Source organism: Tupaia chinensis, unplaced genomic scaffold, assembly GCF_000334495.1.
Source record: "Tupaia chinensis unplaced genomic scaffold, TupChi_1.0 Scaffold000187_1, whole genome shotgun sequence".
In the NCBI taxonomy this organism is placed as follows: domain Eukaryota; kingdom Metazoa; phylum Chordata; class Mammalia; order Scandentia; family Tupaiidae; genus Tupaia; species Tupaia belangeri.
Window position 1 is genome coordinate 5,901,504 of NW_006159662.1, and position 17,743 is coordinate 5,919,246.

General features: G+C 39.8%; 1 long non-coding RNA gene across 1 annotated transcript in view; it reads right to left on the bottom strand.

Annotated features, from left to right (window-relative positions):
• Positions 1-17,743, bottom strand: part of LOC102483052 (uncharacterized) — a 40,874-nt gene that overhangs the window by 12,334 nt on the left and 10,797 nt on the right. Inside the window, exon 2 of the long non-coding RNA XR_334293.1 lies at positions 11,476-11,582. This is a non-coding gene — a long non-coding RNA (uncharacterized LOC102483052). The remainder of the gene's footprint in view (positions 1-11,475; positions 11,583-17,743) is intronic.

The following is a 17,743-nucleotide window of genomic DNA, read 5'->3' on the forward strand; positions in this document are numbered from 1 at the left end:
CACACATGCAAATCCCAAAAGTCATGGTTTATGACCCCAAAGTGATTACTAAGGACAGTCTGATGAGGTTCATGCTGAGTCTTAAGTCTAGGTTTAAGAAAATAATCTGGAAAATCAGTGACTTTAACAAATAAATGAATACAAGGGAAAGGATATGTCAGTTGTCCTATTTTTCAGTCTATAAAAATAATTATTTCATTGTACACACAACACACAGTTGAAGGCATAGTACTGCTGATATCAAGGTCCCTGACTGAGTCACTCTGCCATCAGCCACTGTTGCTCCGTTCTGCCCAGGCCATGGCCCTGACACCTCTCTGTCATCTCACACACCCCTCTAGGAAATGTCACAAACGAGAAGAGTAGAGGATGCAGCTGGAGTAAGGTAAGGCTTTTCTTCCTGCCTCATGGAAAGAGACTCCAAGCACAGGCTGTACTGAGGGCCAGGGAGTTCTTTGACATGTGAAGGACAGCACATTATGATAATGACAGGACAGAGCCATTAACTCTGGTCAGAAGTCACTTTGAAAAGGAAAACAGAAATCACCTCCATCATGTAGGGGAGGGCGGGGGAAGATGGACTTGCAGAGAAAAAGGGCAAAAGTCGCAGCTCAAAAGACGGAGTTCCCTTTAAGGAGTCAGGCCAAGTGCCACAGGCAGAAAGAAAGTCAGAGTCCTGTCCCCAAAGAGAAATGTTTCCCAAACTACTGAGGACCTTGATGAATGTGAAGTTGGAACTGACTGCTAAATGCTTCTTGACTGCAAATAGGTTTCTCCTAAGCCACCTATGATTTACTTCAATGAATGTCAGTGCTTTGGATAGAAGAGGCATGCTGGTTTTCCTGTAGTCGGACTTTTAAAAAAAAATTATTTTATTTTACTTTATTATCATTATTATATTTTTTCCCAGTTTTCATCAGAGACAGAGGAAGAGAGGGAAAGTGAGAAAGCAAGCCACCATGTTCAGGACGCGAACTGTAGTAGGCCATGTGGGAGTCCAGCGCCTTTAGCCACCATGCCACCTGCCAGCACCCCCGTAGTCAGATTTAATTCCAATTTCTGCCTCTAAATGTGGCCAACTGGTCCAAGGGCTTCCACAAGTCCAGTGCTTGATCCCTCTACTCATGCCCTTCATCTGCTTCTTGACTTCTTCTCATTTCTCTCCTCCTTTCTCTCTAAACCCCAAGTGGTAGATGGGTGAGAGGACACGATCAATGAAGTAATATGAATCCAACCTAGAAGAAGATACACACACACACACACACACACACACACACACACATGCAAATCCCAAAAGTCATGGTTTATGACCCCAAAGTGATTACTAAGGACAGTCTGATGAGGTTCATGCTGAGTCTTAAGTCTAGGTTTAAGAAAATAATCTGGAAAATCAGTGACTTTAACAAATAAATGAATACAAGGGAAAGGATATGTCAGTTGTCCTATTTTTCAGTCTATAAAAATAATTATTTCATTGTACACACAACACACACACACACACACACACACACACGTACACCCTGATACCTTTCATTTTTATATTACATGGCAGTGAGCCATGAAAGACAGCAGAGAATTTTAAGCAGAGTCTGCCTGAAAAAAGTTTCTCTCCTCAAGTGACAGTAAATTGGATAAATGCTATTTTTAGATGAAATATATCTAATGTCCAGATGTGATTCTACCACATGAAGAGAAAAACAAATCTATCTAAAGCACTGAACCGTCCTTGAAAACTTTTTTTTTTTTTAATTTCTGGTGAGAATGACTTAAAATGGAAAGACTCAGACACATGGTATTGACCATCCCTGGACAGTGGTTCCTTTGGGAACGACATCTGCACACATGGCTCCAGCGTGTAACTGATCCCGAGGTTTACATTCCTGAGGTAATTGTTACTAACTTCCCGGGCTTGCCATGTGTTGACAGTGTATTTGCACATGACCATAGGAATGAGGGGAGAAGAATAAGAATATCAAGATCTCTGGGCTAAGCCAGAGAGTTCTCAGATGCATGCTACCTTGAGAGGTCTCCTGCTTGTCCAAATGATACCGCTCCTGCTCCAGACATTCTTGGAAGTCCTCCCACTCATTCATTCAACACAGATAGATTTAAACACCATGATTTTCCGAGCTCTCTTTTCAGGGCTGAGTATGAAGGGATGAACAGAACAAACACAGTCCCTGCCCTCATGCTTACAGTCTAGTGGAATTTCTTTTGGAGCCCGGTGTACAAATTACAAAAGAAAATCAATCTTTTGTGACACAAATAGTGGTGTCATGTTTGATCACAGCCTTCATCACTGTGCCTGACCCTGAATAATGCCTGGCCATTAGAAAAATGTCAGTCCTTAAAATACAGTTACTGAAGATAATCAAAATGGTGTGATACATGCTCTAAGAGCTACGAACAAATTATTGGACAATGACATCATCACTGGAATAAAGACATGGCCTGAGTGATTTGTTTCTGCAGTTTATGCTCCTACAGGGAGTAAGGACGTCTCACCCAGGGACAGCAGCCAGATAGCAGGGAAGATGCAGCGAGGAGAGGAAGAGTCAAGAACCAGAGGGAGTAAATCCAGTCTAAGTCCAGGCAGGTGATAAAGGCCCTGAAGAGAGGAGGGAGCAGTACTCCTATGGGGGACAGAGGATCAAATGAAGATATTTCTGGAAGAGTTGAGCGCAGATGGTTGGAGAGTCTAGGCCAAGCTGTGTAAGAGAATTCATCCAAAACTGGATGGGAAGAGGAGGAACGAGGCCTGCAATCCAGGCATCAACCACCAGGAGAACATAACCAGGTCACCCAGTAGAATCTGGCTGTTAGGAGTTGGACAGATGATCTAGCCTCTCCCAGGGCCCGAGAAAGAAGGGGTAAGGCAGCATGTCTTCACAATGCCACGGAAGTGTCTAGCATGGCTACTCTCGGTAGAAGTAGACACAGCTACTTTAAAATCTCCAGGACTTTAGATGAAGATTCTCTCAGGTTCTGAGAAGAGGAGGAAGCCTTACGGATGAATATGCACTTTTTACAGTCAGTCAATAAGGGGTTAAGATGGAACAGGAACTAATCATGTCATTTGACGTTATTCTAGAATCGTGTAGATATCTGAAGATGTGTATGTAATGAAAAGATCCTCTTTGCACCATTGACACATTGTATACTATACACTGTTTTGCATTTTAATGATTTCTTTTCAGCATTAGAGATGGATTTGTATATAGCCCTATAAACTCTTCTACTCTAAATCCCTCACAAATAGTCTACTGTGGAGAAAAGTCTAGCTGCAACCTGGAGTATGTCTGGTAGGCATAAATATTGCAGATCAAACTGATGAAAATTTTGGACCTGCCACATTGAGTTCACCCACGTTATACTATGCCACTGAGCTCAGAGGATAGCCAGAGTTCCCTTCCTTTCCCTTCCTCAAGAGCCACCTCATTGTCATAGTCTTTTAAGCCTAGAAGGTCAGAAATACACTTACTTCATGCTTCTATGGCATCTTGGGCAATGCTGCTCCCCTGGGGGATTCTTATGGAGCTGTCCTCTTGGTCTTTACCCCAATTCCCTACTTTTGACCAATGGCTTTCAACGCTGGTATCCTCGGCTCTCTGAGAGTACTTTGGGGTCCATGGGATGGCCTGATGGATGGGTCTCAGACTTCTCTATCTGGGTACATACATAGCTGATCTTTATTTTGCTTTATAAATTGGTTTTCTATGTTGGTCTCCATGTAAGTTTTTGATTCAAGAAACAAGGCTGGGGGAAGTTCTATATATCTACATAAAATCTTTTATAATAAAAGACTGGACACCACTGTTCCAGACTGAGTCTAGAACAGTCATGTTAGTCATATGCAGAATGGACAGAGCTAAACAATGTGGTGAACAAATTCCTTCCATGGCCAGTTAAGCACAAAGAAGAGACCAAAAGAGGCAAATTCAAAAGTAGGAAAAGGGGAAAAGAAAGAGGGTCCTGAGGCCCTGTATATGCTGGACATGTGTGTATGCCTATGATCCAGGCAGGCTGAGGTCGGGGTAGGAAGTAGCAGCATGAAGGCCCTGTAGAGGTACCTCCCTCTGTCTGTCTGTCTCTCTGTCTCTGCTACTCATAAAGAAATTTAAAAATATATAATCAGAGAAAGGAAGAGATCAATGGCTGCAGTAGGAATTGGGGACCTTTCTCCCAGAAAATGTACATACACCCATGCATGTAGAATTTTGCAGCAGTTTGAGGGAATCCAAGAATGATAAGCCCCCTCATCTAGGGACCCAAGTGGAAAACCTCTACTGAAAGGCATCCATCAATCATTGCAACTACCTTTGGTTACCCTGTCACTGACATATGGCCTGTTGGAAAGCAACAATGTGGATTTCTGATTTTTCTTCAATGCATCTCTGATATACTGACATCTTTCTCCTCATAAAGATATGGCTATGAACTACCATGGACCACACCTATTGTTTGAACATAGGCTTTCAAGTATTTGACTCAGGATCATTGTTAATATGATTAATAGGTTCTGTTGGAAACACTCCAATCCATATCTCTAGCCCTGTAATCAGAACAAATAATATAATTGTCAGTTATAGATGAAGACTACTACTTGCCAAATGGCTTCAATGGTTGTCATGTTAATAGTTCCCCTTGAATGCACAAACAATTGAGAGGATTTTTTCAGAGACATACAAAATCATTTGATTATTTTTCTTGTCACAGCTCTGAGCAAAGGCTTTCTGGTGTCATTGTCAAACTTTTAACACCTCTTTAGGCTCTGACCATTGTTGACATGGAAACTTTTAGTCAGTCTTCTATTTAGAGCCTTAAGATCAAGTAATATACTAGGTTTTATAGCCTTGCCATGCTTGATCATTACCCAAATAGCCATTGCCTTTCTGGCCATCCATCCAGGAGACTGCACTAACAAAGCAGGGTTTAATTCCATCACAGAGTTTCCTGTCGGTGGCTTACTAACTTAGTGCTTACATATCCCTAAGACACTTTAAACTCAACAGTCTTAAAGTTGGACTCTTCTTTCCTCCAGATCTGTTCTTCTACCCATCTACCTGAGTCCCACCACCACACACACACTTGCTTAAGATGAAGATCTCTGGGATTGTTCCTTCTTTCTTCTTGACTATCTCACCCAATGGGTGTTAAGTTCTCGTTGATGCCACTACAGCAACCTTTTCATTGGTCTTCCTAATTTCACTTTTAATCCTCTACCCTGCCTCTCAATTTGCTGCCACTGACCTTTCAAAATTATAAATCTGATCTTGTAACTACTTCTACTTAAAATTCTCCAACAGATGTCCTTTCCCTTTGAACTACAACCAAACTTCTTAGCATGGAACTCAATGCCCCGTATAAGCTGTCCTATGTCTCTCTCTACCCTTCCCAGGTCAACATGCAAAGCTGGGGCCCAGCAAACTGTGTGCTAATCCTCTGAGCTATGGTCACTCCCTCTTGGCCACCCTTCTCATCTTTAGCACCTACTGGTTCTTCAAAATGTATTGAGGGGCCACCCAGTGGCACAGTGGTAACACCATGCTCTGTGGTACTGGAGCACATGAGAAGGTCCCAGGTTTGCATCCTGAGACCACCCTGTACCTGCTGGACATGTGTGTGTGAGACTGTGATCCAGGCTGCTGTTGTGAAGGGTGGGTTGCACATGAAGGCCCTGTTGGGAACAATCTTTCTGTCTGATTCTTTCTATCCCTGTCACTCATAAATAAATTTTTTTTTTTTTTTGGAGAGGTTTTCACTATAAGGTGCGTGCGCTCGCCAGACAGACAGAGAGAGACATAGAGACAGAAAGCTAGAAATCACCCCCCGGGGGGATGGTCACGCCACAATCCCTTCTCCTCCATTCTCCTCTCGGGATCTTGGGCACGCACATGTGCCCGGCGTGAGTTTCAAGCCACCGGGTCCAGGACGCGAACCGCGGTCAACTACGTGGGAGTCCAGCGACATAGCCATTACACTAACTGCTGGTTCCCATTCATAAATAAATTTTTAAAAATATACAGCAGACATGTTTATGTCACACTGCTTCTGTGTGACATAACACAGGTTATAATTTCTATTTTTTAAATAATTATTTTATTTTTTATTTAATTACATTTATCTTAATTTGGCCAGAGAGAGAGAAAGAGTGAGAAAGCAAGCCATCAGGTCCAGGACTTGAACCCAGTTGGCCATGTAGGAGTCCAGCACACTTAACCACCCTTAACCATCACACCATCTTCTGATCCTGACACATTGCAATTTCTAATCCTCCCAATAATCTTGCGGGACTTGCAGAAGCCCATAAGTCTGCTCAAGTTCACAGTTAAGAGAGTAGCGAGAGACTCACATCCAGGCGTGCCAACTCCAGGGTCTACATTCTGTCCAAGAAGTCAAGATGTCTCACTTCAAAACTCCACTTAGATGTCATTTTCTCAAGGGACCTTCCCTGACCCTTCCTCTTGCCAGCTCTCATACATCCAGCCTGGGCCTCCTCTGACAGCCTTAGGTACAACATGCAATGCCAGTGTCTGTCCATCTCTGTTGTAGGCTGTGTACCTTCCAGCAGACAGACACAGAGCATTTTCATTGTCGAAGTAATGCCTGGTCACAGATGTTAAAGTTCAAGTAGTACATAAAGCTATAAATAGATAGACTGGGTGGGGACCCCCCCAGTCTAACTCCTTAGCAATAACTGATGTTAACCTACTTCCTGTATAGCCTTCCAGACATTTCTATGACTTTGAAATGACATGCGCACATCATCTTTTCTCCCCACAGATGGGCTAAGGCTATACACACTTTTCTGCAACTTTTCCTCAGAAGACTATGTATTACACATTTTTTATATTAGCGCATGTACATTTACTTCATTTTTTGATAGAAATAAATCCACATAGATTGTTTTCACAATTTATATAAATGAATAATGTTTTAAGACAGAAAATCAGTATAAAAAATAAATCTAGCTATATGTTGTTTGTAAGAGAAACACCTACACTGTAACATGATGCAGAAAGAGGAAAAGTCGACGGATTTGTTGAATAAAATAAGAATACATAAGTTTGTGTTTGTATTCATGTGCATTGTATGTGTTTGTAAGTGTATGTGTAAATAAATAAATGGGAGAGAAGGGAAAATTTTGCCTTACAAAAGAAAACCAAGCAGTGAATATAGAAGTAGAAAATTGCCATTGGCAACCATCATAGTAATAATTTATTCTAGAAAGAATCATTGTTTTGCTAAAATTAGAGGGTAAAAACTTGATGAAAAATAGGATATTTATAATTGTCTCAAATATCTCTATACAGAAGATGTAATGGGTTTCCAAATTACAAAGGGAAATATAATAACTTTGCGATGGAGATCTTATAGTTACCACCTTAACCAAGTATACATTAATAGGTTAATGGAACCTATTAACATCATCCGATACGATGCACTGAGAAGAACACAGCAATACTTTGGGAGTATTTCTGTCAAAACACATCAACTGAACCTAATCATGAGAAAACATTGGAAAAATCCAAATCGAGAGATATTCTGAAAAATAACCAGCCCTACTCTAAAAAAATGTCAAGTTCATGAAAGACAGAAAGCACTTGGGAAGCATTTCAATTAAAGGTGACTAAAGAGATGTGACAACAGAGGGCAATCTGTGATTTAGGACTCTCTTTTGCTATTAAGGACATTATTGGGACAAATCCCAATGACCTTTCAAAATTACAGATCTGATCTTGACACTACTTCTGCTTAAAAATCCTTTAGTAGATGCCTGTTGCCTTCAAAATACAAACCACACTCCTAAGTATAGAATTCAATGCCTCATCTATAAATACTTCCGTATGTCTCTCTAAGAAATGAGGTGGTTACTGTAACATAGACATAATTTCCTGCCAGGGCGTAAGTGGAGCTATAGGGGACCCAGAGTCTGCCTATCAGCCCTTGCTACCCATGGTTTTGGAACCGCATCCTCTCGTAGGGAGAGCCCTTGCTGCAGACCAGGTGAAATCTGGGTCTCTGAGGATACAGAACATTTCCATCACCACAAGGGTTCCCCCACATTATCCTTTAATAACCATATCTGCTCCCCTTCTGCTCATACCCCTCCTTAGCTGGGAATGATGAATCTCTTTCTATAATTTTGTCATTTTAAGACAAAAGGATGTTGTATAAATGAAATTTTACATTAAATAAATGTTGGGAATTGCCTTTTTTAAGTCGGCATAATTCTCTGGAGAGTCATCCAGAGATGGCTATGATTATCAATAGTTCATTCCTTTTAATTACTCAGTAGTTGCCATGTTTTCGATCACGGTTTGTCCCCCTGAGTTTCACGTGTTAGAATTTGGTCTTAGCAGGCATTGATTGCATGTCTCCCAGAAATGCCTGAGTTGAGACTTGATTGTGTTTGTTGTATTGTAAAGATATTAAGTGAAAACTTAATTCTTTTGTGATGTCCAGGGTGAGGCGTTTGGGTGTTACATTGTTATTAGGGTGGAGCCTCTGTGATGGAGTTACGGTGTATGTAAGAAAAGAAATAAAACCAAAATGGCAGAGAGAAAGCCACACTTGGCTCTGCTGAAAGTTCTGCCTTCTGTCATTTTGTGATGCCCTGGGACTTTCTAGCCACAGGAATGATGAGTTATTAAATTCTATTTCTTTATAATTCACCCAGGTGCAGGTATTTCTGTTAGCAACACAATAATGGACTAAGATAGTTGTATTTCCAATGTACAAAAGTTTGCTTCAGCATATACCTGTTAAAGGACGTCTGGGTTATTTCCATCTGGGAGCTATGATAAATAATCTTTGATTAACTTCATCCATGTACAAGTTTTTGTGTGAACACAAGCCTTCATTTGGGGAAAACAAATGTCCAAGAATACAATTGTTGGGCTGTATCATAGTTGCGTGTTTAATTTTAGTTTTTAAAGAAATTGCCAAACTGTTTCCCAGCGTGGCTCTACCACTTTGCATTCCCACTGGCAAAGTGTGAAGGAACTAGTTTCTCCGTGCCTTTGCCAGTTGTTTGGTGTTGTCACTATTTTTTAGTTTAGCAATTCTGATAGACATGTAGTGGTATTTCGCTGTGGTTTTAATTTGCATTTTCCTAATGACTAATGATATTAAACATCTTTAATGTGCCAGTTTGTCATCTATGTTGTCGTCTTTGTGTCTTTATGTCTTTTCACCATTTTTTAATTGGATTTTTTGCTTTTATTTTTAAAACAGCTGTTTTGAGAGTTCTGTGTATAGTCTAGATACCAGTCCTTTGTCAGATTTGTGGCTTGCAAATGTTTTCTTTAAAGTCACATGTGCAGAACTCATCTTTTTATCTTCTTAGCTAGGTCTTTTCAGAGCAAAATGTTTAATTTTGATGACATCATATTCATCATTTTTCTTTTTATGGATCATGCTGTGAGCCAAGTTTAAGAACTCTTTGTATGGCCCTAGATTTCAAAGATTTTCTCCTGGTTTTTTTTTTTTTTTTTTTCCTGCATACCTTACAGTTTTGCATTTCACATTTAAGTCCATGAGCCTTTCAAGTTAGTTAGTTTTTGTGTAAGGTGTGATGCTTAGGTGAAGATTTTATTGTTTGGGTTTGGATTTGGGAGGTTCTGTTTTTGTTTTTGTTTTGAATATTTTGTTTTTTCACATCTATGGATGTCTAATTGCTCCAGTACCGTTTGTCAAAAAGGCTATCTTTTGGGACCAGCAGGCAGTCTGGTGGTTAGGGTGCTGGACTCTGGTTTGAGCCCTGGACCCGGCAGCTTACTATCTCAGTTTCTCTCTCTCTCTCTCCCTCTTCCTTTCTCTCTTTCTCGCTCTCTCTGGTGAGCATATGTGCCTATAGCAAATTTTAAAATAATATTAATAAATAAAATTAAAGAAATAATTATTTTTTAAAAGACTATCTTTCCTTCATTGAATTTGATAATTTTGTCAAAAATCAGTTCAGCATGTTTGTGTGGGTCTATTTCTAGATTCTCAGTTCTGTTCTATCAGTATATGTGACTGCTCTTTGCCAATACCATGAAGTCTTGATTACAGTAGCTATAGAGTTAGCCTTAAAATCAGATCATCTTGGTGGTTAAGACAACCAGATCCCACACGGCTGCTCTCTCTCTAGTGAACTTATGTGCCCATTAACAAATAAAATAAAATAAAATAAAATATAAAATAAAAAAGATAAAAAATGGTACACCTATATAGAGCATGTTGCCAGAAATGGAGCATTCAGGACTGAAGGTTGATCTGGGATCTGAGTCAGTGAGTGAATGGTGAGTGCATATGAAGACCTAGGGCCTTATTGGACACTGCTGTAGACTTTATACGCACTATACATTTAGGCTACCCTAAATTTTTTTTTTTAATTTTTTTCTTCTGTAATAAATTAACTTTAGCCTCCTGTAACTTTTTTTACTTTATAAAGTTTTTTTTTATTCTGTTAACTTTTGATTCCTCTGTAATGGACTTAATTTAAAACACAAACACATTGTACAGCTATACAAAATGTTTTCTTTGTATCTTTATTCTATAAACTCATCTCTCTCTCTCTTTTGTTTATTGGTTTTTGTTTTTATGCCATATGGCACATGTGCTTGTCACAGAGAGACGGACAGAAACAGAGAGAGGGAAAGTAAGAAATCACCCCCGGAGGAAATGGCCACACCATCATCCCTTCTCCATTCTCCTCTTAGGATTTTGGGCATACATGCATATACCCTAACATGATTTTCAAGCTGCTGGGGATCTGAGACTTGACCATGTGAGACTCCAGCACCTTAAACACCATGCCCACTTGCTAGCCCCAAGCTCTTCTTTGTTAAAAATTTTTAAATGTATTTATTTTTTTACTTTTTAATTTTTTTTTTTTGGGTTAAAAACTAAGACACAAACATACACATTAGCCTAGGCATACAGAGTCGGGATCATGGGTATCAGTCTTCCACCTCCACATCTTGTCACACTGGCAGGGTCATGATAAACCAAATCAAGCACAAAAGAAAATGATGCTATCAAGAGAGACAGTAAACACAAGATGTATGAGGCTGTCGTCAGCAGAACACAGCCCACTCTCATGGTAAACTTTTTAAAGTAGGAGTACACTTAAAATAATGATAAAAACTGTTGGGACTAGCAGTTGGTATATCGCTATGTCTCTGGATTCTCATGTAGTCGACCACAGTTTGAGTCCCGGACCCAGTGGCTTAAACTCACTCCGGGCACATGTGCGTGTGTGCCCAAGATCTCAAGAGGAGAAGGGAGGAGAAGGGATTGTGGCGTGGCCATCCCCCCTGGGGGGGAGATTTCTTGCCAGGCTATTCCTTTCCTGGCCCACTGGCTTGAGAAAGCCCAGGCTTTTGTTGGGGCTTTTTATGCTATTCCTGTTGGCATTTGCAGATCCCATCTTTCTCAATTGCCTTTCTAGGATGTATAAATCAAAAAGAAAAACCAAAAAAAACTCACTGCAATGTTTTTCCTCAGGTCCTGAGCCCCCAAAATACTGTCTTCTTTTCTTCACCTTTCAGAATCTTTTTGTTTGTTTTATACATAATATCCAGGGAAATATACACCTAACAACAAAAAAAAAAGGCAGTATGTTTATTCTCTGTAAGAAAAGAACAGTGAGCAAAGTAGGCCTCAGTTGTTGATTTTGGGCATTAAGAGACATTCATTTGTTCACAAATTTTTATTGATATGTTTACACACACACACACACACACACACACACAATATATATACTTCTTTATTTTCTTGAGAGAGTTGCTGCAGAATGCGTGTGCTTGCCAGAGAGGTGAAGATAAGAAATCAACCCCCCCCCTGGGGCAAGGGGGGATGGCCATGCTACAATTCCTTCTCCTCTATTCTCTTCTCAGGATTTTGGTCACACACATACACGCACCTGGCCTGAGTTTCAAGCTGCCGGGTCCAGAACTCGAACCATGGTTGGCCACATGGGAGTCTATACCTCAGCTCACCTTAGTCCAACACCTTACCCCACCTGCTGGCCACCACAATGTACTTCTTAAAAAATAAGAATTGGGGCCAGTTAATGGTGCAGCTCTGCAACACTGATCCACATAAGAAGGTTCCAAGTTCATATCCAGAGAACTCCCCAAGTATTCCAGGTACGCATGTGCCCATGACCTGGGGCTGGCTGAGACTGAGAGTGGATCATGGTGTCAAGACCTTGTTAAGGGTGCTGTCTCTCTCTCTCCCATGGAACAAATCAACTTTGAAAATAAAGAAAAATTACAATTTTTTTTTCTTTTTGCCAAGAATCACTGGGAGAGGGGCATTGTCAGGGGAGGAATCTAAACAAAATTGACTATGGCCAATGAATTAGAACACCAACTTCAGTACATAATATTTCTTATGTGTCTTCTAAACCCTTTATGAAGAAAACTAAATTAACATTTCATGTTTGGAAAAAACTCAAACTCAAATTCTAATGGAAAATTTAAATTACTAATTCATTTTTTTAAAGAATTACTTTATTTCACTTGATTTATTTTAATTTGGCCAGAGACAGACAGAGTGAGTGTGAGAGAGAGAGAAAGTGATAAAGCAATCCACTAAGTCCAGGACTCAAACTACAGTTGGCCACGTGAGAGTCCGTGCCCTTAACCACCATGCCACCTGCTAGCCCCTCAAATTTCTAGTTCTATTTGGTCTTACTGAGGCCTGAACTGAACAGTACAATGGGCTATCCTTGTTTGGCCTAGGCCAGTGGTTCTCAAAGTATGGCCCATGGGGCTTGAACATGTGTCCATAAAATTAAGGCTACTATTTTCACAATAATACTAAAATATCATGGACTTTTTCTATGTTAAAATTTGCACTGCAGTTATGTTATGATAAGATGACTATAATGTCACTAGGTGGGTGAAACTGCTGAAACCTTGGCATGAATTGGTGTAGGGGCACCAGACTGAAAGATCCATTGATTTACAATGAATCTTCTTTTCTACAAGAGTAGAAAAACAAGTCATGAGCTGGGAGAACATATTTACAAAACACATACCTGACATAGGACTGGTATCCAAAATATACAAAGAACTCTTAAAACTCAACAACAACAAACAACCCAATTAGAAAAATAAGCAAAAGATTTAGACACATCACCAAGAAAGATATTTGAGCCAAAAATAAACATATGAAAAGATGCTTAATATCATGGGTTACTAGAAAATTGCAAATTAAAACGAGTACCACTATATCTGTGAATAGCCAAAAAATTTTAGAATGGCTAAGATCCGGAAAACTGATGGTTCCAAATGCTGATGAAGATGTGGAGTAACAGAAACTTTACTGTTAGTGGGAATGCAAATGATACGACTACTTTTGGGGCTTTTTTTTTTTTTTAACACTCAAGGTTAATAAAAAAGGGAGTAGGGGCCAGCTGGTGGCATGCAGGTTAAGACAGCTGGATCCTACATGGCCGACTTTGATGAGTCCCAGACTCAGCAGCTTGTAAAACATGCTGGGCATGTGTGTATGCGCATGTGTGCATGCCAATCATCTCTAGAAAAGGGAGAAGGAATTGCAACATGGTCATCCCCCCTGGAGGTGGTTTCTCAATTTCCTCTCTTTCTCGTGCTGTCTTTCGCTGGTGAGCTCATGCACCCTATAGCAAATTTTTGAAAAACAGTGGTAGAAATAGTGATTGAATGCTTAAAAAAATAATTGGGATAATAATACTAATAATAATCTGAAAAAAAAAAAAAGAAAACCTATTGGATGGTGATAATGGGGATTTTAATGTTTTTGAATTGACTGATATGCATGGTATTCCTTCTGGAAAAAGAAATGTAATATACTGTAAAGTTATATGTGATTCAATGTAATATAAATAAGATTATGATAATAATAAATTAAAAAAGAAAAACAGTGGCGGGAGGAGTGAGGTAGAAAATGGTATATGAGAACACTCTGTACTGTTTGCTTAATTTTTTTGTAAACCTAAAACTTCTCTAGAGAATAAAAAAAACTCTATCAGTTAAAAACAAGAAGCCCACTGTTAGGGTTTCAGATTCCACATTGCAGCTGATCTTTAAAAACTACCGCTTCTTCAGTTTGGGTTTGGGATAAAGAAGTATATCCATCATTATTTAGAAATAATTATTTCTGTTAAAATACCTTTTTTAGCTCCATATCTGTATAGGGACAGATTTTCCTTGTGTACTTCAACCAAAGCAAAGTATCACAACAGCTGAACGAAGGAGCGGCTATGATAAACCAGCTGTCTTCTGTTAAGTTAAACAAAATCGGAAGCAGGCCCAGCCATGGTGGTATACTTCGGTTGATGCTGTTACTCAGCAAGTTGAGGCCATATAAAAGGCTCTATTTCAATTCCTGGCCTACCCAAAGATGAACAGAGTGGTGCTAGCCGGTAGCCTTAGCATGTTTTTAGCCCGTAAGCCTTAGCTACTTGGGAGGCTGAGGCAGAAGGATCCCGACATAGCCAGACTCTAAAAAATAGATAAATAAATAAATCTTCAAAAAAAATCAATTCCTCTTCTTATTAAACTTTTTGTTGTTTCAGAAAATAGTTACTCTTCTTTTAAAATGTCATTTATATTAACACATAACAGTTTATTATTTGTTTGAGTGGATAAATATTTTTTAAATGTCTCAGTTTTAATTTTTTATATGGTAAATATTGATAGATATAATCCACAAAAAGTAAAGCTCTTTGAGGGACCACTGGTAGTTGAAGTACTGGCTGGACTCCCACATGACAGACCATGACGTAAGCCCCAGATTCAGTGGCTTGTAAATCATGCGAGGTGCTTGTGCGTGTGTGCCCAAAATCATGAGAGGAGACTGGAAGAGAAAAAGCTAGGGTGAGGCCATTGTCCATGAGGGGTACTTTCTCACTGTACTCTCTTCGGTAAGTGCACATGCCCTATGGCAAAACCTAAGAAAAGCAAAGCTCTTTAGGATCGTCAATTTTCTTTTTTTTTTTTTTTAGTTCTACAACCAAAGAGTTTGACAACCACTGCCCTTGTGCTATGTGGTCTGGTTAAACTTTAATATTTAGGTTATTTTCTGGATAGTTTCACAAGTAATATACTAAGAGCAACTGCATCTACTAGTTAGTAACACCGTAGCTGCCAATATCCACAGTGTGGCCATCAGTGGTCTGGGTATATGTGAAAAATACGTATGCTAAGCGTATCTTTTTTTTAAGCATGAATCTGGAGTTTGTTCAATTTTCTTTCTTCTGTTATATTCCTTTAACATGAAACATTTCAAAGAATATAATAAAACATGAAGGTAAATAAAAAAACAGTGCAAGTCAGATTTACAGTGTGAGAACATAAGGCTTGTTATTACAGCTTTTAATGGCAGATAGTTTACAATAAACATTGGGCTTCGCCTGGTAGAAAATAGTCACAGACAGGAGGTAATTACTTGTCTGTCCATCTCCAAGCATCAGAAACTCTGGAGTCCCTCCAGTTGAATAATGCAGATATGCCAACTGTCACTCATTTGGAATAACATTGTTCTTATTGTCTTAATTAAATTAGAAAAATTAAACAATATAAGATAAACCTCCTTCTGAAAGTGCTAAAATTCCATGGGTGGATAAAACCCATGCCCCATCCTTTTACATGGTCGTTATTAGCCTTGAGTCTATGAGATCCCAGAGACTCCCACAAACAGAGTCACAGAGGGAGTGAAATGCACATGTACTAGCAAGAGCCCAGTGCCAGCAAATTTGAATATAACAGTGAGGGCTCTGTAAACAGTCGGAGAAACACAGCTAAACCCCAATACAGATAACAAGAACATAAATGGCCCTTTTAATGAGCTCTGCATCATCTCATATGAAATAATAAATACACCCAAACAGAGATAAAAAAGAAGAGCAAAATTATGCAAAAAAAATCTGTCATTCAGATATGTGGGCAGGGTGGCTGAAAATAGAAACCACGCAGCTTTCCAAAGACTTGAAGGTTTTAGATAAAGAAAATATAATCGCTCTAATTCTTGTTTAATCCTGTTCCCTCTAGTTTTTTTGTCAGAAATTGTTACCCCCCACCCTGGTTATTTAGGGACAGTGGAAGTACTCACAGAAATATACCTGCAACAGATTCTCACAAGCACACATTCTAATTTTAAGTTTTTAACATTAAAAAAGAACTGTGACAGAACTCACGAGGTTAGGAGCATAACCGAGATACAAATTTAAAACATATTTTATATTAATTGTTAATAATTCATAAATAATTCACATTTATGTTTGCTTTTTAAGTGCTTCAGATTAAAGGGTCATTTAGAATTTAAAAAAAAAATTTTTTTTTTTGGACAGGGTCTCATTGTCGTGTCCTCCTGTGCAGCTTTTTTTTAGACAGTCTTGCTACATCACTGAGGCCATCCTGGACCTTGAAGTATAGGTCCAAGCCACCACATCTGGCCTTTAGGTTGGACCAGTGATTGAACCTGGGCCTCCCCTGGGGTCCCAGCCTGCAGAGCACAGCACCTGAGTTGCCCACACCACCATTGCTGGGCCTAGCCTCAACTCTTTTTTTTTTTTTTTTTTTTTGAGAGATTTTCACTGTAGGGCGCGTGCGCTCGCCAGACAGACAGAGAGAGACATAGAGACAGAAAGCGAGAAATCACCCCCCAGGGGAGATGGTCACGCCGCAATCCCTTCTCCTCCATTCTCCTCTCGGGATCTTGGGCACGCACACACACACGCCCGGCGTGAGTTTTAAGCCACCGGGTCCGGGACACGAACTGCGGTCGACTACGTGGGAGTCCAGCGACATAGCCATTACGCTAACTGCTGGTTCCCGGCCTAGCCTCAACTCTTAAGGTGTTAACTAAAATGGGTTTGCCAGTTATTATTGAGGCCTTAGACATTTCACATCGAGGACTCTCCATGTCCTGCTGTGTGATTATACAGGGTGTTTTCTTCTTGAAATGAAGAGTGCAGGGAAGAGTAGTTCTGATTTTCATTTGCATTATTAGTTCATCAGCTAAGAAGTCACGCCAGTGCTACAATGGAAACTTCCATTTTGTTTTACAGTAAATGAAAACATTCTTCCTTACATAGCCATGCATAGCAGACATAGTGTCTACCTTGTGGTGATGCTGGTAAGCCTGACTTGTTACATGATCAAAAAAGAATTTTAAAAATTATACTAGGTTTTTTTTTTCAAAGTTTATTTCTTCGATGAATGAGAGACAGAGACAGCACCCCAATGGAGTCTTTTTTTTTTTTTTCATTTTAAATGTTGCTTTCTTTTTTAAAAAGTTACCTAATTAATCTATTTCTTTGTCGTGACTTGCAAGCCTCTGTGTCCAGGACTTGAACTGCAATTGGCCATGTGGGAATCCAGCACCGTAACTATCCCATCACCTGCTGGCCCCATAATAGAGTCTTGACACTGAGATCCACCCCTAGCCTCAGCCAGCCCTGGATTCTGGGCAAGCACACACTTGACATACTCAGAATATTCGTACATGAATCCAGAGCCTTTCCAGTTGGGTCAGCCTTACAGGGTGTATGATTTTAGTGTCGTGCCACCATCTGGTTCTCTATACTAAATCTTAGGAACTGTAATACTCTTTTATTTCAGTTTCCTTACGAAAATGTATGGCACCTCACAGATGCCACACCTAAGAGAAATGATAATGTGGACAAAGAGAAAATGAATAAAGTTTCAAAGGGAACTGAGGGAGTACTTCTCCCTTATCTTTCCTTCTGGTACTGGCGCTCATT